This window comes from Castor canadensis, chromosome 16 (genome assembly GCF_047511655.1).
Source record: "Castor canadensis chromosome 16, mCasCan1.hap1v2, whole genome shotgun sequence".
Classification (NCBI taxonomy): domain Eukaryota; kingdom Metazoa; phylum Chordata; class Mammalia; order Rodentia; family Castoridae; genus Castor; species Castor canadensis.
This window is the reverse complement of record NC_133401.1, coordinates 66147125-66169944: the sequence shown is the minus strand read 5'-3', so window position 1 is coordinate 66169944 and position 22820 is coordinate 66147125. Positions and strand designations below refer to the sequence as shown.

Below are 22820 nucleotides of genomic sequence, written 5' to 3'. Positions count from 1 at the left end.
ATGAAGGAGGTGAGGAGTGAGTGGGAGTGGGGGAGCCTGAGAAGGCACAGGGACAGGGACATGGTGGTGTCATCATGACCACACAAGAGTGCCTCCTGCTCACCGCCGTCTGGACATCTCCTGAGCCTGGCCACACTGCCCACCATGGGAACCAAGCCCAAGGAGTTTGCCGGTCCGCAGCCAAAAGGAAAAGCAAGTCCTCAGGGAGAAGAAGCAAGTCTCCTCGGGCTAAGAGAAGCCGAGGTCCTCACCACTCAACAGTCAGAGCAAAGCAGGAACGTGAGGATCTCCCCGGAGAGGACGGGGGGATCCATGGCCCCTTGAGCCATCAGAACAGGAACACAGGAGAGCGAGGGACAGTGACCCAGTCAGACACGGGGCCATTCCTGCCAGAGGAGGAGCTCTGATGAGAGTCCTGGGAGCAGCTCAGGGACAGGATCGGACAGCCAGGGCCTGCAGGCTCAGGAAGAAGAGCGGGAGTCTAATGCCACACAGTCAGTGGCGGTGGTAATGAGGCTCAAGAGGTGGCTGCTCGACCTGGTGACAACAGTAAAGACAAAGAGGTGCCTGCTACAGAAAAGTCAAGCTTCCAGCTTTCTGGGGCGTAGTCATTAAATACAGTGCAGTGAATCCCCTGAAGCACATATCGCCCCAAACGCTGGGATCTCTACCCCTTAAAAAAGGATGAAATACTTTCAATCATGCACATCCACCAACAAAGTGCTTCCCTTTTGGGTCCACACCGGTGCATCGCAGTCATCCCCACAGATCATCCCTTTTGTTCAAAGAAGCATGCAGTCATTCAGTACTGGCTTGTGGACTATACCTGTGCTGATGGCACAGTTGGCTGGAGGGGAAGCCCTACATCATTGACCTTGGCTCAGGCAAGGACCTTCTTGAACAACAAACATATTGAGCCACAGATATTCTAGGAACTGAAAAAAAAGGATGTACTTAAATTTGGGTTCTGTAGCAGAGAGCATGTATTGCTCCATGAGTCATCCATATCTCAGAACTAGACAGGAAGGACGATGAGATGACGAGGAGGAAGAGGAAGCAGTGTCTGACAGTTAACAAACTAAAAAATTAACCCCAACTATTGCGACACCTTTTCCTTCTTGCACGGTTTTGGGATTGACTCAGAGCATGGTGGTGCTCTCTGCAATGCCTCTTTATTGCCTTAAGTCTTTCCTCTGTTGCCGACCAGCTTATGGTACAGTTTAAGAACACTAAATTATGTTTTGTTGAACTTTGTTCTGTGGCACATCAGCCACATGCCTTTGGGCATTTGTTTTCAGATTTCGTCTTACCAATTACAGCACCTCGTGTTTGAGTTGGGGCTTTAGCTGGTGCTTTCAAACCTGCTGCCCACAAAACTAAACCCTTGGTTAAGGCGGAATCATGGATTGTTCACTTTGTACAGTTTATTTATATAATTGTTAAGCTTTGTAGATCAGGAGTTTTTGTTTTGGGGGCAAACCCCTGAATAGAGAATCTTACTAAGTTTTGGTTGCCACTAAAACAGCCTCCAGCATATACAAAGCTTTCACCTGGTGTGAGCTTTTGAGTCACAGAGGTTAATGTTGCGCCTGTTTTTTTGAGGGGGTGGGGGGTGGGAATTTGCCACACGACCTCATTACTGACTGTTAACAGATGCTTTAGGGCACCTGCTTCAACACATGACTGGCCAAGACGATCATAGCTTCCACCAGCAGGTGCTGATTTAACATCAGGAGAGGTTGAAAAGGGCGTGGATCTGTCTGGTAGGAGAGAACTCCCGATTTCTCCATGGAACACATGCTACCAATTTTGATCATATCGTCTATTCAGTTTTGCATTTTTATTCGAACATTATCTTTTTTTTCTTCTTTGAAATACACTGTCACATATGTGCCAGGGGCCTTGCTTTTTTTTTTTTAACAACATGTATATATGTCTGAAGGAAGTTGTGTCACTTTTAAAAACTATTCAGAGAGGTTGCAATTACCTTCTGCAAAGTAAGGGGACTGCCCAATTTCCCAATTTTCCACCTGAGGACTTATGGGTAGGGAGAAAAGTGCTACTTACTTATATATAGTGTATACGCACATATATACATACATATATATATAAATTGTTAAAGAGCTGTTATTTTCATATTACATGTTTTGTGATAGAAATGTAATAGCACATGGTAAGCAAAGGCTTCCCTGCATTGGAAGAGCAGGCTGTCATTTGTATGTATTTTTGCGATAAAAAATAAAATTTGTACATATAAAAAAACAAAAACATTTATTCTGTAATACAAGGAGGATTTAGGATGGGTCATGTTTTAATAAAATTTCTAAGATAAAATAGTCAAGTATATCCTCTTGGTTTGGGGTCTGAGGTGAGATAGAAGTGACAACTATTTTTTCCATATGGCTGTTCCATTGTCTTGGTGCCAAGAAAACACTTTTTGCCTCTTTTCTCTCCCTTTTTGTTTCTTTTCTTTCCTCTTATTTTCTTTTCTCCTATTTTCGTGGCACTATGAGGTGTGAACTCAGGGCCTCATGCTTGTTAGGTAGGCAATCTACCACTTGAGCCATGTCCTCGACCCTTTTTGCTTTGTTATATTTTGCCTGGAGCCAGCCTGGACTATAATCCTTCTGTTTCTACTCCTTGTGTAGCAGAGATTACAGATGTAAGCCACTACACCCAGTTTATTGGCTGAGATGTGGTCTTGCTAATACTTTGCCCTGGCTGGCCTAGAACCACGATCCTCCTGATGTCTGCCTCCTGAGTAGCTGGGATTAAATATGTGAGCCATTATACCCAACTCTCTTTTTAAAAGATGAAGTCATTAAGTTGCCAAAGTTAGCCTTCTACTCCTGGGCTTAAGTGACTATTCTGCCTCAGCCTCCCAAGTGGCTGGGACTACAGGTGTGTGTTATCATTCCCAACTTAAAAAACTTTCCTCATTGCTCTACAGTCATTTTGTCATCAAAATTTATGAACAGATCTATTTCTGGGTTCTCTATGCTATTCCATTTTTTCCCTATACATTTGCTTTAGCACCACATTTTCTCAGCTGGTGTAATCCTAAGTGTTGACACTGAGCACTGCATGTCTCATCATTGTGTTCCCATTGTCAAGACTGACCTTGACCTTCCGTATCTCCATCTGAATCTTACGGCCAGCTGGTTGAGCTATATAAAAGCATGTTGGGATTGGGACTAGGACTACATTGAGTCAATGGACTGAGGGGAAGTTTTTAAAGCCATGCACTTTATTGGTAAGGGTAAGTCCTGCAGTGCAAGGGAAGAGCTGTCTTTGGCAGGCTGGGCCTAGCAGGATGTCCTGAGCCCATCTGCAAAGTCAAGGACCAATGGAGAATATTTACCTGGTGCCTTTGTGCTTAAAAAAATCTCAACTGCATATAATCTCTGTGGGCCACACTCTCCCTCACAAATGTCTCTTCTGCTTTGAAATGTTACTGTGGGGAGATGTGTGGCCAGTAGGATTTGGGGCCTTGTGTATATTTGGCTTTCTTTTTTGTCTTCTTAAAGGTTTTTTTTTTCTTTTCTCCTGATATCCAATAATTAACCAGCTTATACTTGGGTCCAATATTCTAGATAACTCTCTCCTGAATTTTGATTTGCTGACTTCTCACACAATACTGGGATGAATATTTGTCTAGATGCAAAGGCCCTTTTAAAACTGAGAGTTATTGAAAAGGAAAAGAATGGTAACTATGTATTAGAGTTCTCCAGAGGGACAGGTGAAAAGCATATATATACATATATATATATATATTCTATTCATATATATGTATATAAAGGGATCAATTATAACGAATTGGCTTACTCACTTATGCAGTCAGCAGGTCAGAGGCCCAGGGATTTCAATCTAAAAGCTGTCAGCTGGAGGCCTAAAGAGTCTGTGTTTTCAGTTTGAATCAAAAGGCAGGAAAAGGCCTAGGTCCCAGCTCAAGCAGTTGGGCAGGAGTAGCTCCTCTCACCCAAGGGAGGATCAGCTTTTTGTTTGATCTGGGCCTTCAGCTGATTGGATGAGACCCACTCACATTAGGGAGGTCAATCTACTTTACCCAGTCTACCAATCGAATGAAATGCTAATTTCTATGTATACATGAATGAAAACACCACCTGCTACTTCGTAACTACGTACAAAGAGCACCTGCCTAGCAAGTGCAAGGCCCTGACTTCAAAACCCCAATGTTTTTCATCCAAAAACATCCTCCAAAAATATTCAAAACATCCAAAACATCCAAGAACATCCTCACAGACACACTCAAATAATGTTTGATCCAATATCTGGGTACCCTGTGGCCTGCTCAAATTGACAACATTAAGCATTATGGATAGTATATCCCCTCTCCCCCTCCATACTCACAGTCCAGTAAAGAAGAGAACAGATCAGTCTTGAAGAAAACATTTTAAAAAAATTGTTCAACTTTATCCAAGAAAAATTTGTCTTATTACTTTGGTCATGTTTTTCTCTTCTGCTTCTCATATTCCTCTGAGGGACAATTATCTTTGTGTTGATAACATTGCCTGCATTTTGTATCTATTCTCTTCTGTTTTCTTTTGTCTTTTCTCATTAAATTCACTACAACTATCTCAAGTCTTTTCTCTAAGTCACTATTTCTGTTTTCAGCTTTTTGAATGTATTAATAGTTGTATAATTGCGATATTTTGGTTCTCCATTTGTTTCTGTATCTCTGAATCCTCCATTTTATCTCATTCTGTTATCACAGGTGTCTTAAAATTGATTTCATATTCTTCTTGCAATCCTCAAAACCATGAGGGGAGGACATTCTTATTTTCCTCTGCAAGCCTGATACCCCCATGTCTTTCTTTTTATTATGTATGTCTGGCATGGGAAGAAAAATTTCATTGTGTCTGCATAGTAATCATTGTTTTCAACTTATTCTTATTTTATTATTATTCATTTTGAGGTATCGGGGACTGAACTCAGGCCTTCACACATTAGGCAAGAGCTACACCCACAGCCCTAACTCACTATCATTTTTAAAAAACTCTTGAATATAGACCATACATTCATCTTAATATTCTATGACGACATTCTCCTTGACTCCTTCCCAAGTTACTGACACCTGTTGGCCTCTCCTCAAAGGTCCAGGCTGAAAAGTATGCATTACTTATTCTCTCTTAAGGTAGCTTGAAGGGCTGGGGCAGGCTCAAGTGGTAGAGCCCATGCCTAGAAAGCCTGAAACCCTGAGTTCAAACCACAGTACCACCACCAAAAAGATTATAAATCAAAAATAGCTTGAGAGTAGTGGGGGTAGGGTTTTTGACAATTCATACAATTGAAGGATATGTGCCAGGATTAGGTTCTTCTGTATATAACAGAAAACAGAGGAGTTTAAGCAAGGTGGAAGTTTATTTCTATCATTTGTAAAATATATTCAAAGGTGGGTATGCCAAAGCTGGTAGAAAGTGTCACCAGGTTCCCAGGCCCAAGTATTTCTCCTCCACTATTCTAGTGCAAAGTTTCTATCCTCATCCCATGGGCCAAAATGGCAGCTGGAGGTACAGTGACCATTTTCACACTGCAGGCCCCAGAAAGGATGAGAGAGAGAAGACAAAAACTAGGCTCTTTCTATCTGAGGCAAATTCCTTTAGGAAGTCCCACATAAAATTTCCTCTCAGTCTCATTGCCTACTAGGCCACACTAAGCTGCAAGAGAGGCTGGGAAGGGCTGCAGAGTAGCTCAAGTGGTAGAGTGCCTGCCTATCAAGCATGAGGTCCTGAGTTCAAATCTCATACCACCAAGAAAAAGAGATGGAGAGAGGGAAAGGGAGAAGGAGAGAGAAAGAGAGAGTCTAGGAAACAGAATGTTTATTCTGTGTATCAATGTGGGAAACTAATAATTGTTATATAATCAATGAGGGTTGATGTTGAGGGAAACAGCTCTCCTCCAGAAAGGGTCTGAAATCTGTTCCTTGTTGGGGGATTTTGTTGAACATCCTATGCTAAGGGTCACATGTCTTAAGCAGGACTATGCCCTATTCCCATAGTAATTTAAATTCTGGATTCAGATTAATAGCCCAGTTCATTGTGATGAATTGGTATTTTGATTCTGCAAAGAACATTTTGGTTCCTGCTCTGGTGTGAACATGAAATGTCCCTCACAGGCTCGTGGGTTGAAGCCTTGGTCTCCAGTTGATGGTGCTATTTTGGGAGATGTTGGAAACTTTAGGAGGTTGGGTCTAACTGGAGGAAGTAAGTCACTGGGAGAAGGGCCTGGAAAGATATAGTAAGTTCAGGGCCCCTTCCCATTGTGCTTTCTGTTTCCTGTTCCTGTCCAGCATGAGGTGAGGTGAGATATTTTGTTTCACCACATGCTCCCTGCCGTCATGTTCTGGCTCACCATGGGCCCAGAAACTGATGACCACGGATGGAAACGTATGAAACAAGAGCCAAAATGAGTCCTCCCTCCTTTACGTTGTTTTGTCACACTGATAAAAAACTAACACAGTCCCCATAAATACCCTTTCCTCAATTCACCTCTTCTTACAGATGCTTCCATAATCCATTTTGGTTAGTGGAAGGAAATTTGTAGATTTAGGTGATAATGTCTCTGTGTCATAGTGGGGATTGTGACGCTTCATCTTTTTTTTTTTTTTTAATATTTATGTCTTCTATTCAAACATTTTAAAGAGGGAGGCTAAATTGCCAGTTAATAATTTTTAAAAAAATTACTTTTTAGAATTATCTGATTTCATGAAGACTTTCTCATTAGAAAGAAAACCAAAGGGGCTCAGGAAGCCTTTTATTATTTATTTATTTATTGTGGTACTGGGGTTTGAAGTCAGGGCCCTTTATTTATGATGGTTTTTTTTTCAAGACAGAGCCTCTCGAACTATTTGCCCAGGGTTGGCCTCGAACCGCAATTCAGGAAGCCTTTTATCAAAGCTGTCTCCTCCAAATTAAAGGTATTTTATTGTTTAAAAAAGTGCATATGGGAGAAATGGTTTCCTCGGAGGAAGTACAATGAAATAAGAAAGTTTTACTCTAGAGCCCACTAAGAAGCATCTGCTTTTCTATGTCAGGGGTAGAGTAACTGCCAGAGGGATGAAAATACAGTACTGACTCTCTGTTTTTAAGCATTACTGACTTATTTTAAATTAGCAAATCAAGCTTTAATCCTAAAGGCTTAAGGGTTTGCAAAAAGAAGTCAGGGCGGGGACAAAGGGTCCACAGCGAAGTTGCTGTGGTAATCACAATCTCATAAACTTTATAACTTTGCTTCAGGTCAATTCTGGGCACAGGGCAGGGGTCTAGGTATATTCTGTGTGTGACAGGCCTGAGATGTACTTGAGGGAGTAGGAATCAGAGGAAAATCTGGGTGAGGTAGGACCTGATATGGGAAACTGTCTCTTGTGGAGGATTTGTTCTGAGAGAGGGAAAAGAGCCAGCCACATGTGAAAAGCACAGAAAGGAAGTCAGGCCAACCATTATTTTTAATGGTCAGCAATTGGATTTCCAAAGGAAGGAGGCTGGCAAGCTATTGGAGCCTGGCAGTGAGGACCATAAGGCAAGTAGCTCTTAGGATCCAGGTTTTACCTAGGAGTGGAAACTGTCCCAGGAAGAAAATGAGCTGAGTCTCAACAAGCTGGCAGGGGTCAAAGCTGGGTCACAGCCTCAGGGAAGAACAGTCCATGACCAGGACCCCTTCCTTTGCCAGGGCTAATAAAGAGAAGACAAATATTAATTTGGTCACAGAATCTTAGAAGATTTCGTTAATTTCAGTATGGCTAGCTGATGGCACCATGAGATTAAGCTATTATATCCTTCTCAGACCTCAGTCTAAGAATAAACCTTTGCAAAATAAATATTCATATAGGAATAAATCTGTTCCATAAATATGTATTTGATAAAATGTGAATAAACACTGGGATACATGATGGGATTGTGGACTCATGGAATATTAGAACCTTAGATATCATGAACTTTGCTCTCCTTCTGCATCTCCTTATTTTTAGATGGAGAAACAAACACAGACTAATAAAGCTGTATGCCCAGAATCAAGCAACAAGTCTGTGCAGTAGATGAGTTCCTCTTGCGCTGCAATATCTCTGTGTCCAGAGAGCATAGGAATGACGAACAGTCAGTGTGCCTACAATGAGGAGCTGTGGAATCAACACTAGGGGCCCCAAACTTGGCAACTATTGCTGCCCTGATCCTCAAGGAAATGCTGATCTCCTGGGATGGGGATCTATTTATTAGTTCCCAATCATCCAAGTCTGGCCCAGGAGAGCCATGGTGTCTCACTCCAAATGTTCTCCTCCAGTGAGAAAAGACGCCTCAGTTCTTAGCCCAGGTGTGAATTTCTCATCAATCAGGGACAAGCATGGAGTCGACAGAGACTGAGGTTCTGTGAAAGCACCAGAAGCAGCCAGCAGCCAGGCCCACATGAACACAAATGCCTGAAATGACATTCGGAAAAACAGATCCACTAAATCCCTCTGCATCTAATCAGGTTCTATAAACAATACATACAGCCTAATCAATTAAATCTTTCTTTTACTGTTTAGCATTTTCTCCTCCCCACAGACATGGACAGAGTCACAGAATTCCTCCTCCTGGGACTCTCTGGGCACTCAGATCAAGAAGAGGTTCTCTTTGGGCTATTCTTAGAGATGTACCTGGTCACTACCATTGGGAACCTTCTCATAATCTTGGCCATCAGCTGTGACCTTCATCTTCACACGCCCATGTACTTCTTCCTGGCCACCCTCTCCAGTGTTGACATCTGCTTTTCATCAGTCACTGTCCCCAAGAAGCTGGTGAATCACATAGTGGGCAGTGAGTCCATCTCTTACATGGAGTGTATGACCCAGATCTATTTCTTCATCATTTTCATCAACATGGATGGGTTCCTCCTGAGTGTCATGGCCTATGACCATAGGCCATCTATTGTCCACTCCACCACACCATGATCATGAGGCCCAGACTCTGTGTCCTTCTGGTGGTCGTATCATGGGTCATTACAAACCTGCATGCTTCTCATGGTGCAAGTTGCAATTTTTTTCCTGCAATGCTGTGCATCACTTCTTCTGTGACCCCATATGCAATTATAAAACTATCTTGTTCTGATACCTTTATCAATAGTTGATGGTGTCTGTGGCAGGTGGGTTGATGTCTATTACACTCTTCACATGTATTGCTGTTTCATATGGCTTTATTTTCTCTAGTGTATTCAACTTTCCAACCATCCAGGGAATGAGGAAAGCCCTGTCCACATGTGGGTCTCACCTCACTGTGGTCTCCCTCTTCTATGGGGCGATTCTGGGAATCTATATGCACCCTTCATCCTCCAACTCAATTCAGGACACAGTGGCCACTGTCATCTTCACAGTGGTGACACCCCTGGTCAATCCCTTCATCTATAGACTGAGGAATTGTGACATGAAATAAGCCATAAGAAGACTAATTATTAGGAGATTTTCTCAATTTTCTAGAAATAGAATATTTTAGAACTGAGGACAAATGACTTGGTATCAGATGTGCAAATTCAAATGTAGAAACACAGGAAATAGAAAAAACAAGGCAACACAACTCTTCTGAAAGTTAATGCCACAGTAATGAGATAAAAGAGGGGGGGAAATAAAAAATTCCTAGAATCAAATGAAAATGAAAACACAACTTACCAGAACCTTTGGAACACAGCAAAGGCAGTGCTAAGAGGAAAGTTTATAGCTATGAACACTGACATTAAAAATCAGACAGATCTCAAATAAATAACCAATGATACATCTCAAACTCCTAGAAACAAGAACAAGCCAAGCCTAAAATTAGTTAGGGGAAAGAAATAATAAAGATTGGGCAGAAATTATGAATGAAAACTTTAAAAATTCAACGAATCAATAAAACAAAAATGGGCATGTTTACCCTGTGCCTGTCCCAATACTACATGTCAGAAATATGTAACTTATTTTTTTATTTTTACAGGGGCTCACAGCTAAGAGTTTGCCTTGAATATCAAAGGAGAATTTGAGTTTGGAATTTTGAGCAATGCTGGAACTGTTGAGGCCTTTCAGGACACTTAGAGATGGATCAATTGCATTTTGCGTTATGAGATGGGCATGAGCCTTTGAGGGCCAGAAGTGGAATATTATTGTTTGGATATGAAAAATCCTCCCCCCAAAAAAGGCTCACATGTTGAAGGCTTGTTCCCCAGATAGTGGCATTATTGAGAGGTGACTGGATCCTGAAGGCACTAATCTCATCAATGGATTAATCTATTGATGAGTTCATAGCTGAATGGGCTATTAGGAGGCAGGACAGAGTTGGAGGAAGTAGGTCACTGAGGGTGTCCCTGGCTTCTCCCCCCGACCTCTGATTCCTGGATACCAGGAGGTGAGCAGCTCTAACCATCAAACCCTCTTTGCCATAATGTTTTGCATTACTTCAAGCCCAAAGCAGAAGAGCTAGCAGATCATGGACTGAAACCTCTGAAGCTGTGAGCCAAAATAAATCTTTCCTCTGGTAAATTGTTTTCCCCAGGCATTTTTCCATACCAATGAAAAATGAACTAACATACACATATTAATAGAATGGAGAATAGGAAAATATTCCTTGCTTCTAAACATCCTAACTCAATATTATGAAGATGTTAGCTTTCTCTATACTTTTCTCTAATATACAAATATGAACACAATTTTTATCTGGAATGGAACGGTTAGCACTAAAACTACTTAGAAAAGGTTATTTGTATCTAGATGTTAAAATATATCTCCATTTATCCCTTCCTCCCTCCCTCCTTCCCCTTCTCTTTTCTTCCCTCTTCTTTCCTATATCTCTCCCTACCCTTCTCCTTTCTTCTTCCTCTGTGCTTTCCTCCTTTCCCCTTACTTTCCTTCCTTTGAACTCTTAATGGTGCAGCGCAGTACTATGTTTTTGGTACAAAGAGATGAATGGGCCTAGTGTCTGCCCTTGAGGAATTTTATTGGATGTTTACATCTATAGAGAATTATTAAAAGTCACTAAAAACATTATAAAGTAATTGCAATGAAACTAGGCAGTAGTCAAAAAGTTCTGTAAATTACAATGAAAGGCCACAAACAGAGACAGATGCAAAATGGTGGAATAGGAAATTCCAGGAGTTGTTCCCTCACCCCAATAGCAAGTATAGCAGAAAAACAATTATAATTAACCTTTAGAACTTGGATCCCGATCAGACAATTATGATAATCAGGAAATATTTGATAAGTGAAAAGGCCACAGCTCTTTGGTAACAGTGATACACATGAACCACCTGCATTCCCCATTCCTCAACCCCACTCTGTATGTGGAGATACAGCATTCCTAGGGTGATTGGCTGGTACCAGAGGGGACTGTGAGAGATGTTTTCTACAAAAATACGGGGTTGTATGATTTGGTTGATTTGGTGAATCCCTGCGGGAAAGGCACACATGTCTACCTTGCTTATAGCTATGTGGGCTATGGTGGTTCCTCCACTGGCATTTGTCAGGAGATTTAAAGAGACAGTAACATTTCCCTTACTTTTTTTCCCTTTATGGAATCAGGCTGTATCATAGAATAACAAATTACAAAAATATTCAGAAAAGTAAAGAACAGATAGCTCCTTTTCCAAATAACAGAAATATCAAGTATGCCTTATAATAAATAGGGAGAGTTGGCTTTCTAAAGTTAACAAAATATAATACTCAGAAGATAGAGCTTCGAACAAAAATTTTCAAATCACACCCCCCAGAAAGCAAAATATTCTTTTCTCCATGGAGAAAAATGATACAAAGTATCCATGAGGAAGGCCAGAAATTTGAATTATTAGTCAAAGATATTAAGTTAACCATCTAAAGTATCTCATGTACTGAGGGAAACCATGGTGAAAGAACTAATGGAACTCAGAAAAATGATGTATGGACAAAAATGAAAAAAATCAATCAAAAAATACAAATTATAGAAAGAAACATATATTCCGGAGCTGAATATTGGTTATTACTGAAATAAGAAACTCACTGGTGGGTGAATTCACAGATTTTAGCAGGTGAAAGGTTCGGCTAACATGACAACCAGACAATTGAGATTATTCTCTCTTGGGGCAGACAGGGAGTAATAACTGAAAGGAATAGAGCCCAAGAAAATGCGATAGAGTCATAAAGCATACCAACACAGGCATGATAGGAATTTCAGAATAAAAAGAAAGAGAATGGGAAGAAAAAATATTTGAAGAAATAATCATTGCAAACATCTTAATCCTGATGAAGGACATGAATGCACACATTCAAGAAGCTAAGACATGACATAATAACCTATTTAAAAGCTGAAAGAAGCCTGTTATCCAAGACTTCTATATCTGATAAAACCATTCTTCTAAGAATGAAGGAAAAACTAACACATTTCTAGATGAACAAAATTGAAGAGGTTCATTACAAATAGATCCACCCTACAAGAAATGCTGAAGGAAGTCTTTCAAGGTAAAATGAAAGGGCACTAGAAAGAAACTCTAAGTCATAAGAAAAAATACAGAGAAACACACTTTTGAGTTTCTTGCTGTCCTCACGTGAAACCTTCTCCGCAACTTTTACAAGACAATGCCCAAATTCAAGGCTGCTGTGGGGCTGAGAATCAGGAGAAACATGTGCCCCTGGCTTAGCAGATCCTGGCTGGGGATGCGATGCGCCCAGGGCCTGGAAAAAGCAGCAGAGTTGCAGGACTGAAGAAGAGGAAGAGTATGTGGGGCCCCGGTTGACTTGACAGGTTTTGCAGCAAGCCTGGCAGCAACAGGAGGAGCTCGAGGCTGAGAACGTAACTGGGGACCGGCCAGCCAAGCCGTGGGAGTGAACCATATGGCTGGGGCTTGGAGTGCCACAAGATGAATCAGATGGTGAGGACTGGACCACCCTGGAGAAGGCAGCTAAAATGACAGGGGTGTGCCACCCAGCAGAGGTGGACCATTGAAATGTTCATGAACAAGAACCCTCCTGCCAGGCGCACACTGGCGGACATCATCTTGGAGAAGCTGACTGAGCAGCAGACCAAGGTAGAGATCATGTCAGAGATGTCAGGCTTCCCCATTCCCTAGCTGGACTCCGCAGGTCCTAGAGGTGTACAGAGGGGTCCAGGAGGTGTTATCTAAGAACCAAAGCAGGAAATTGCCCAAAGCTTTCAAGGTCATCCCTGCACTGTCTAACTGGGAAGCAGATCCTCTACATCACAGAGCCTGAGGCCCAAACCGCAGCTGTCATGTACCAAGCCACCAGAATGTTTTGCTGCTAACCTGAAGGAACGCATGGCCTAGCGCTTCTATAACCTTGTGCTACTTCCTCAGGTGCAAGATGGCATCACTGAGTACAAAGACTCACCTTCCACCTCTACATGGTACTCAAGGAGGCCCTGTTCAAGCAGGAGCCTGGTTCAGAGGAATTCTGATTCCACTGTGCGAGTGTGGCTCTTGTACCCTCCAGGGTGCCATCACTGTGAGTAGCGTTATCACCAAGTGCTCCATCTCAGTTTTGCACTCCAGTGCAGCCATGCTGAAAATTGCTGAGATGGAATACAGCGGTGCCAACAGCATATTCCTGCAACTGCTGCTGGATAAGAAGTACGCCCTGCCCTATCGGGTGCCGAATGCCCTAGTCTCCCACTTTCTGGGCTTCCAGATGAAAAAGCGCCAGCTGCCAGTGCTCTGGCACCAGCGCCTTCTAACGTTGGCCCAGCGCTACAAGGCAGACTTGGCCACAGACCAGAAGGAGGCCCTCCTGCAACTGCTCTGGCTGCAGCCCCATCCACAGCTCTTCCCTGAGATCAGGCGTGAGCTTCAGGGCACCATCCCCCAAGACGTAGAAGATGTTCCTGTCACCATGGAGTGAGAATGGCTCAAGGGGTGCTCCAGGATATCTGTTGGTGACCAAGGGTGCTGCTTTATGGCTAAAGACCTAAGACAGGGCATTGGGCATCTGTAGCTCCAAGTTTTTGGCAGAGGACTGAGTTTGGTTGGTTCAGCCCATGCTAGACCTTGGTCTGCTCACTTCTGGGGCCTGAAGTTCCATACCCTAGCATTCCCACAACCAGGCTGGGGCTTGGCATGAGTCCTTCCTTTCCAGCTATTGTGTCATGTCACTGGGATGTGAATTAAACAAAGGCAGGTATTTATTTAAAAAATAGAAATATAGAACTGTGGGAAGATCATTGCACAGTTAAATCATATTATTGCAGTTGGTACAACTTCTGTTCTGTATATGATTTTAAAAACCAAAGCACAAAATAGTAATTATAAATGTATACTGCTGGGAGCACAATATAAAGATGTAGTCTGTGACAATAACAATACAAATGTAGAGGGGCAGAGATGTACAGGAACAGAATGCATTCTGTTGAAACAAGGTGAGGCTATTCTAACACCTTTGTAATAAGTACAGGAACTTCTTTACCATTTTAAGGTAACCACTGAGAAGGTACAAAGGAAGGTCCAGGAGTGTTGATGCATACCCATAATCCCAGCTATGTGGGAGGTGTAAGTAGGAGGATCACAGTCAGAGGCCGGCCTTAGGAATAAAGTATGAGATCCTACCTGAAAAATAACTAAAGCAAGAAAGGGCTGGGGGCATGGCAAGTGATAAAGAGCTTTCCTACCAAGTGGGAGGGCCTAAATTTGAAGTCCAGTATTGCAGAGAGAGAGAATCAAAATTGAATGTTTCAAAAATGAACTAAAAAACATGTAACAAATGCAGATTTAGGCATATCAAGTAAAAATAATGTACCTGTAAGGTATATCCTAACATACAAAGGACTCTTAAAAATGGAGGGCAACTCCTATTTCCAACCATATCAGAGTAGTTGTAGCAGACTTACAAATCAACCTGAACAAAACATCTGGACAAACCATAGCAATAATAGAAGTCTGAGGAGGGGAGTGGACATGCCCTTCAGACAATAAAACTGCACAGCTATGTTAATGTTAGACACATACATATTTTAACAGAGAAAAATGTTTCCCAATAGAAGGGAGGATATTTCTAAGTGATAGAGGGTCAGCTCATGAGGACAACAGCACAATCCTAAATGTATGTGCTCCTGAAGATTACATTTCAAGATACTTCAAGTGCAAAATAAAAAGCTATGGATTTTAATAGACTTATCTCAGTAATTGATAAAATAACCAATCAGAGTAAGAATTGAGAAGAGTCAAGTGTCATTATCAACCAATTTGCCATCCCTTAACTGACATAAACTATACTATACATTCCTTTCAAGTACACATAACTAAGCTTATCTATTATGTTTTCTGACCAAAGCAAAAGCCAATTAGGAAATACTAATAACATATCTAGAAAACAAGACCAAATAGTAGAAATTAAATAATATATATCTAAATTATTAATGAGTCTAGTGAAAAATTACTATGGAAATGGGTAAATGTTTTAAATTGATCGATAATGGAAATAAATTATATCCAAATTGGTAGAATGTTTAGAGAGAAATTGGTTGTTTTAAATGCTTACAGTAGAAAATGAGAGAAAAGTTTAAAATCAATGATCTATGTTTCCCCCTAAAAGAGATGAGATGAGAGAGAGAGAGAGAAGAAAGCAAAACACATTCAAAATAAATTGAGTGACGTAAATAATAAAGTTGAAAGTAGGACTCAATTAAATATAAAACAGGAAAATAATTGAGAAAATAAAAACCAAACTAGGTTTCATTACAGATTATTAAGCACAAGCAAGAACAATCAATGAACTTGTGCAAAAATTCAATCTTATAATCCTAACTATTTGGGAGGTTGAGATGGAAAGCACTGTGGTTCAAGGTCAGCTTGGGCAAAAAAAGTTTGGGAGATCCCATCTCCATAGAAAAAAGGGTGTGGTGGTACCTGCTTGACATCCTAGCCATGACAGGAAGAAGAAATAGGAGGACTGCGGTCAACAGCTATCTAGGCCAGCCCAGGCAAAAAGTGAGAACTTTATCTTAAAAACAGAGCAAAAATGGGTCAGGTGGTAGAGCACCTGCCTAATAAGCATGAAGCACTGAGTTAAAACCCCAGTACTACCAAAAAACTAAATAAGTAAAAAGAGTAAGTAACAAAAAATTAAAATATCTTATATCAGAAATGATAAGGCAATGGAATTATAGATTTAGGGGAAATCAAAGGAAAATTAGGAAATATTACCAACTTTACTGCAATCAATTTGGCTAATAAGATGAAAAGGACAAATTCTGCCGGGGCTGGTGGCTCATGTCTGTAATCCTAGCTACTCATGAGGCAGAGAACAGGAGGATCGGGGTTCAAAGCCAGCCCAGGCAAATAGTTTGCAAGACCCTAACACAAAAAGGGCTGGTGGAATGGCTCAAGGTGTAGGCCCTGAGTTCAAGCCTGAGTACCAAACCAAAAAAAAAAAAAAAAAAACAAAGAAAGAAAAGAAAAGGACAAATTCCAGGCAAAACTCTACTTACCAAAATATACTCTCAATTAAATAAAAAGAAACTCTTAGTTGCTGTATTTCTATTAAAAGAATTGAAATCCTAATTTTAAATCTTCCAAAGATAAAACTCCAGGTTCAGATGTTGCACTGGTAAATTTTCCAATCACTTGAAATTAATACTGACTTACAGACAGGTGCAAAAAATATCCTCTTTTGCAACCCAGATCTCATTATACCGTAAGAGTTTTGATACATATAAGAAGGAATATGGGAAACATATCGATATTACAGAAACTGAGAAAACAGAGGAATAAGGGACTCTTCCCACTCACTTGTGAGGCCAGCATAAATCTGATACCAAAGGCTGACAAATATATTACTAGAAATCAACCAATCAGTGTAACTTGTATCAAAATAGACTAAAGAACAAAAACAATATGGTCATATTAATTGATGTAGAAAAGGAATTTGAGGAAATCAAAAATTAATTGTGATAAAATTCTCATTAAATTCCATATCACAGGAACTTCCTCAACCACATAAAGTGACATTACAAGAACATACATTATATGCCAAGCCCCTGGTTTCCATCCCTAGTACTGACAAAAACAAAACCACAAGTGCTAACATTATATTTGAGATGAAACACTAAATAAATGTTCCCCTCACCACAAGGTCTGGCTAGGGTAAAAATGTACACCCTCACACTCCTATTCAGTAGAGTACTGGAGGTGCTAGCTAGTGCAATGAGGCAAGAAAAAAGATACAGAGATTGAAAATGATAAAAAAGAGCTAACTTTATTTGTAAATGACATGATTTGCTGTGTAGAAAATCCCAAGGAATGCATGTATTTTTAAATCCTATAAACTAAGAGAAAAACTCCAAAACTCTGGCCTGGAATGTCATAGAATATAAGTGCAAAAATGAAAAAGCTATCATATTTCTATATAAAATAACCATTGGAAATCAATACTTTCTTAAATGATATTTTGCATTTGTATCAAAAATCATGAAAAATTATGAAATCTAACAAAAGGTATGCAAAGTCTTTATTTGGAAAAGTAAAAAAAAATACAACAAGAAAAAAGAAACCTAAAGAACTGTACACAATTGTTCTAAAAATGATAAATTTATCATTGACTTATTGCAAGCCAAATCAAAATACTTGAAAGAATTTTTCAAAAAGGAGTTGAAGCCAAGGCAATACTCAGTAAAAAGAACAATGCTGGAGGTATACCCGACTTCAAATTATATTACAAAGCAATAACAATAAAAACAGCATGGTACTGGCACAAAAACAGACATGAAGACCTGTGGAACAGAATAGAGGACCCAGATATGAAGCCACACAACTATAACCAACTTGTCTTTGACAAAGGTGCTAAAAATATATGATGGAGAAAAGACAGCCTCTTCAACAAAACTGCTGGGAAAACTGGTTAGCAGTCTGCAAAAAACTGAAACTAGATCCATGTTTATCACCCTATACCAATATTAACTCAAAATGGATCAAGGATCTTAATATCAGACCACAAACTCTAAAGTTGGTACAGGAAAGAGTAGGAAATACTCTGGAATTAATAGGTATAGGCAAGAACTTTCAATGGAACCCCAGCAGCACAGCAACTAAGAGATAGCATAGATAAATGGGACTTCATAAAACTAAAAAGCTTCTGCTCAACAGAAGAAATGGTCTCTAAACTGAAGAGAACACCCACAGAGTGGGTGAAAATATTTGCCAGCTACACATCAAAGGATTGATAACCAGAATACATAGGGAACTCAAAAAACTAAATTCTCCCAAAATTAATGAACCAATAAAGAAATGGACAAGTGAACTAAACAGAACTTTCTCAAAAGAAGAAATTCAAATGGCCAAAAAACACATGAAAAAATGCTCACCATCTCTAGCAATAAAGGAAATGCAAATTAAAACCACACTAAGATTCCACCTCACCCCTGTTAGAATAGCCATCATTAGCAACACCACCAACAACAGGTGTTGGCGAGGATGCAGGGGAAAAAGGAACCCTCATACACTGTTGGTGGGAATGTAAACTAGTACAACCACTCTGGAAAAAAATTTGGAGGCTACTTAAATAGCTAAACATTGATCTACCATATGATCCAGCAATACCACTCTTGGGGATATACCCAAAAGACTGTGACACAGGTTACTCCAGAGGCACCTGCATGCCCATGTTTATTGTAGCACTATTCACAATAGCCAAGTTATGGAAACAGCCAAGATGCCCCACCACTGACAAATGGATTAAGAAAATGTGGTATCTATACACAATGGAATTTTATGCAGCCATGAAGAAGAATGAGATGTTATCATTCGCTGGTAAATGGATGGAATTGGAGAACATCATTCTGAGTGAGGATAGCTTGGCCCAAAAGACCAAAAATCATATGTTCTCCCTCATATGTGGACATTAGATCAAGGGCAAACACAACAAGTGGATTGGATTTTGATCACATGATAAAGCGAGAGCACACAAGGAAGATATGAGGATAGGTAAGACACCCAAAAAACTAGATAGCATTTGTTGCCCTCAATGCGGAGAAACTAAAGCAGATACTTTAAAGCAATTGAGGCCAATAGGAGAAGGGGACCAGGAACTAGAGAAAAGGTTAGTTCGAGAAGAATTAACTTAGAAGGTAACACACATGCACAGGAAATCAATGCATGCCAACTCCCTGTATAGCTATCCTTATCTCAACTAGCAAAAACCCTTATTCCTTCCTATTATTGCTTATACTCTCTCCAACAAAATTAGAGATAAGGGCAAAATAGTTTCTGCTGGGTAGTGAGGGGTAAGGGGGGATAAAGGAGGAAGCAGGGGTGGGGGGGCGGTAAGGGAGGGAGCAGGGGGGAGGAGGGAGAAATTACCCAAACATTGTATGCACATATGAATAAAATAAAAATTTTAAAAAAAGGAGTTGACAGGCAGGAATTGACAGGCTAATGTTAATATGTATGTAGAAAAGCAAATGAACTAGACTAACAAAACAATTTGGAGAAAGAACAAAGTCAAAGGGATTTGTAGTACCTGATTTCAAGATTTTCTATAAAATTTCAATAATTCAACCAAAGCAAAGATACATGGGTCAATGGAACACAGTAAATTCAGAAATAGATGCTCTCATATGTAGTGACTAGTGGTGACAATACTGAATACATTTGTCAAAATTCATACAACCATAAACTAAAATGGGTGATTTTTACTGTATATAAAGTATACCTCAAGTTATAAAAAATCTAAGAAAGTTATGTTCATTACAGTATATTACACTTCTTGGGTTTTAATTTTATTATTATATGACCACATAATGTAGCTTGTAAGTCTATATATAATCAAGGGTTTTTGACAGTTTTATTATAACCAATAAAGTCTTCAGTATTAGTTAATATACCCTGGGCTTAAGGGAAATACAGACACATACATATTTCTTATCACATGAGTGGTTACAACTGTGTGTAATTGTTGATGTGCATATTTGTTTGAAATTTTTAGATGAAATTTTATTTGGGCATTCAAATCCTTGTTTATCACTATCTATTTTTCACTATCAGGGTGATTACATTTTGAGAAGTGCATGACAAAACATTCCAGTAAGAATATAGATTTAGTAAAATTCTTGTGTTTTTCTAAGAGCTTTTAACTTTTTGTTTTGTAGCCATTACATTCTTCCATACAATTTCTCTATTAAAATGTTTTTGTGCATAAAATATTTCATAATCACAAAGCAATCTCTCCCTCCATTCAGCATTAATTTCTCAGGCAGAGAACAGAAAAAAGGAAGTTAAATATCTAAGGCTATTCAACAAGTATCTGTACAAACCTGAGTCTCTCACAGTTCTTTATTTTCAGTGTCCAAACAGAATACAAACAATGGACACTAACATGTACCTCTAAGGAGGATCTCAGAGGAGTCAACCCTAGGGACACCCAAACTTGGCAACAGTCCTCATGAAAATCCCAATCTTCAGAAAAGGAGGCGCTATTTATTTGCCCTCAATCACCCACACTTGGACAGAAAGAGCCACTTTTCTCACTCTTAATGTTCTCTGTGAGAAAAGGCTGCTCACTCCTCAGCACAGCTGTGAATTTCCCATCACCCAGGTCCAGAATGGAGCCAGCAGACATAGGGACTCTGTGACAACACCTGACAGAAGCAGCCAGCAGCCAGGTAAGCAGGGCTGGGAGAACAGGTGAGGCACAATTTCCATCAGCAACAGACTGGTTCACATGTACAGTGTACTGGGAAAACAGTACACTGGCCGCTTTTGCATCTAACCATGTTCAAAGGGGGAAATGGCTCTTGGTCTGACAGCCCTTTCTGTTGGGATATAGTATCCACTAATAGAGCAAATGCATTTCCAAGGTGGAAATGGAAAGTAAGAATTGTAAAAAACAAAGTGTACAACTAGGGCTATGGCTGTGGGATCTGTGACTCCAGGCTACTAAAAAGCTTGTCTGGAATCTCAGAGCCAAAAGTCCACTTCCTCAGATTTGTGGATATTTGCCAGACATGCAAAATTCTTCTATTCCTCCCCCAAATCTCCATGTTTGTGTCAGTTATTTCCCTAGGTCTATCCACTGTGGTCTGTGACTGACTAACAAAGGCTACTTGGATGTCATCTACAGCCCCTTGGAGGGATGCTATCTTGGACTGGTGTCCAGAGACTAAGCAGCCTTAAATTTTATGGTCCAGGGACCCAAAAAATTAGGGAGACAGATATGTAAGACTTCTCAACACACTCACATGCTAGCTTGACTCACCAGAGATCCATGAATGAAAGCAGACATCAACATATTTTAGTCAAATATGCTAACCATCATTGTGAAAGGACTTATAGAAGCACTCCTAAGGAAGCTGTAGGGAAAGCTGAATTCTGTTTCATAGGATGCTTGATGAAGATCTAGTCAGAGTCACAAGGATTCAGTGCTCTACTACAATGGAGTGGTTTCTGTGGAAGTTCAACTTCCTGGGGTTTAAACAATGACACGGTAATTACTTTTTCCAGTAACTGACCTTCCTAAAGCCATCAGATATCTCAATTCATGAATTTGAGCTTCATATTCTCAGCATTGAACCTTAGTAGCAATTCCAACACGATCTTGACAAACTACTATCCCTCTTCCTCTCTGATTCTGCTATGGGAAACCCATCTTAAAGATGGGAAAACTAGTATTTACTGGCCAGCATACTCTCTCGTGTGTTCTGATGATACATCATCCCACTGCTCTCTCACCCTCAACTTCTGAGGTCTGCATTAGCCGTGTCCAATCAGGAGCACCTGACAGCTTCCCCTATTACTTCTCTCCCTACTTGGGCCCTGGGAGTTAATCCAGGTAGAATTCTTTCACATCTCAGTCCTTTAGTTAACTAATTTTACTCTTACAGTCTTACTCACCCCACTCTCCCCTTAATAAGTACACTCTATAGCCAATTCCACCAAAGTATTCCCTACACTATCCCTGCCCCCAGTAGTAAGGCCACTTTTCATGACTGATGCTGGCCTTTCTCTTCCCTCTTCCTCAGGCCTTCCATCGACCTGGGAACACATATCCTCTTCTTTCTTGCTAACACTACAAATTCTTCCATGAGCACTACAGTCACAGTGGTTTACTCGACCCCCCATCTGCTAGTGAAGACTTCTTAGTCCTGGGGTTATTTTTGGATGTGCCACATGAATTTGATCTTTATCAGTCCTTAATTCTCTTTCCTCTGATAAGAAAGCAACCTAGCTACCATAGGTAGCAGGCTTTCTTCTTACTGTAGAAAGGAGGGCAACACTGAACATAGTAACCTGTCCAGCAGCCCAAGTCAGCAGACCAAGGCTATCAGTTGTAGTGACCACAACTTAATGAGAAATAAAATGCCAAGAACAAATCACAAGGCAGCTCTATCATACTGCATGAGATTTTCAACTTCAGACAAAACAGAGAAGCCACAGATAAAAAATTCAGGATTATACTGGGATACGTGATACAGCACTTGCCACTTGCCAGTTTCAATAAAAGGTAGCTAATCAAAATACAGCATGAAGAAAAACCATGGAAGCTGTTTGAGACTTTAATATTTATTGCCTATGTGAATCTGAGTGAGTCACCTAAAAGTCCCAATCCTTAGTCTCTTTATCTATAAGGTGAAATTTAATGCTACAATTATTAGACTAAGTTAAATACTACATGAAAAAGTACCCAATTATTACTCAGCTAATAAGAGTAGAGTTAATAAAACTATAGCCATTTGTAATGAAACCGTAATGAAATTAACCAGGCTTTTAGAAAATAAAATAATCCACTTTTAGTTGATTCTCAACCAAGGTATGTTACTTCTAAACTATATAAACTGTTTATGCTCAAATCTTGGCATATGATCTTATTGTATGATGACTCTTTCTTCCCCACAGAC

At 40.2% G+C, this 22820-nt stretch overlaps 1 non-coding gene and 3 pseudogenes across 1 annotated transcript; all 4 read left to right on the top strand.

Moving 5' to 3' along the window:
• On the top strand, window positions 1-1074 carry LOC109688442 (smad nuclear-interacting protein 1 pseudogene; annotated as a pseudogene).
• A 7486-nt stretch (window positions 1075-8560) lies between these two features.
• On the top strand, window positions 8561-9482 carry LOC109688449 (olfactory receptor 1f45-like; annotated as a pseudogene).
• Window positions 9483-12562: 3080 nt separating this feature from the next.
• Window positions 12563-13840, top strand: LOC109688438 (bystin pseudogene; annotated as a pseudogene).
• Window positions 13841-16533: 2693 nt separating this feature from the next.
• On the top strand, window positions 16534-16660 carry LOC141418383 (small nucleolar RNA SNORA40). The gene has a single exon (XR_012443030.1). It is a non-coding gene; the product is annotated as a small nucleolar RNA SNORA40 (small nucleolar RNA).
• Window positions 16661-22820: the final 6160 nt, after the last annotated feature.